At 27.5% G+C, this 853-nt stretch overlaps 1 protein-coding gene across 1 annotated transcript in view; it reads right to left on the reverse strand.

Moving 5' to 3' along the window:
- Positions 1 to 853, reverse strand: part of LOC112147859 (insulin-like growth factor-binding protein 3) — a 10,432-nt gene that overhangs the window by 7,751 nt on the left and 1,828 nt on the right. The gene's annotated exons all lie outside the window — the stretch shown is intronic.

The following is an 853-nucleotide window of genomic DNA, read 5'->3' on the forward strand; positions in this document are numbered from 1 at the left end:
TGAAATGTTGACTTTTAGATGCATTACCTTTGCAAAGTTTGCAAAAAACATCAAAGTTTAAGAGGAAAACAATCAGATTCTTTTCCATGTTTGTTTTGAATGACACTTTTTCTGCTGCTGTCTGTAGCAAATACTTATACTCAGATGCAGCGCCTTCTAGTGGTTGTTAGAGGAAACAACCGCAAAAGGACAACCAGTGTTTACTGGGAAATTCACATTTAAATAAGCCTATTTATGAGTAAAAATAAAATAAAAAAACCCACAATTAAGTCGCTCCTGAGTATAAGTCGCACCCCTGGCTAAACCGTGCACTTCCTCAGTTATAACTTTCAGTTACATGTTACTTGAAAAAAAATGAAGTCAGAGAAAAGTAAGTAATGACATTTTGGTCATTTTTTTCAGAGAATACGTGAAAATATACTTTATTGCAGTACATTGTGATAAATATTGTTTTTGCAATATAAAATAATCCATATCATTATATACAATTTGTCTTCATATCACCAACCACTATACAAAAGTATGCATAAAATAAAGTAGTAAATATCATATTTCAAGAAAAAGTCGCAGTTTTTAGATTAAGATTGTCTAAAATGCACAAAAAATTTAAATATTAGGAATAAAACTTCATAATTTGCAAATGAAAATATTTAATATTTGCTTTCAAAAATATTTTTTCTCTGCTTTCAAAAATAATTTTTTCATTTGGAAACATTGTTTTGCTTTCAAAAACTGTATTTTTCAAAAAAGATTTCTGCATCTGCAACCTTTTTCTTTTTGCTTTTAAAAAAATATTTTTGTAAATGCAAACTTTTTTTTACTAACAAATATTTTTTTTCCATTTGCAAACTTT

The sequence above is a fragment of the Oryzias melastigma genome, linkage group LG17 (assembly GCF_002922805.2).
Source record: "Oryzias melastigma strain HK-1 linkage group LG17, ASM292280v2, whole genome shotgun sequence".
NCBI classification, from domain to species: domain Eukaryota; kingdom Metazoa; phylum Chordata; class Actinopteri; order Beloniformes; family Adrianichthyidae; genus Oryzias; species Oryzias melastigma.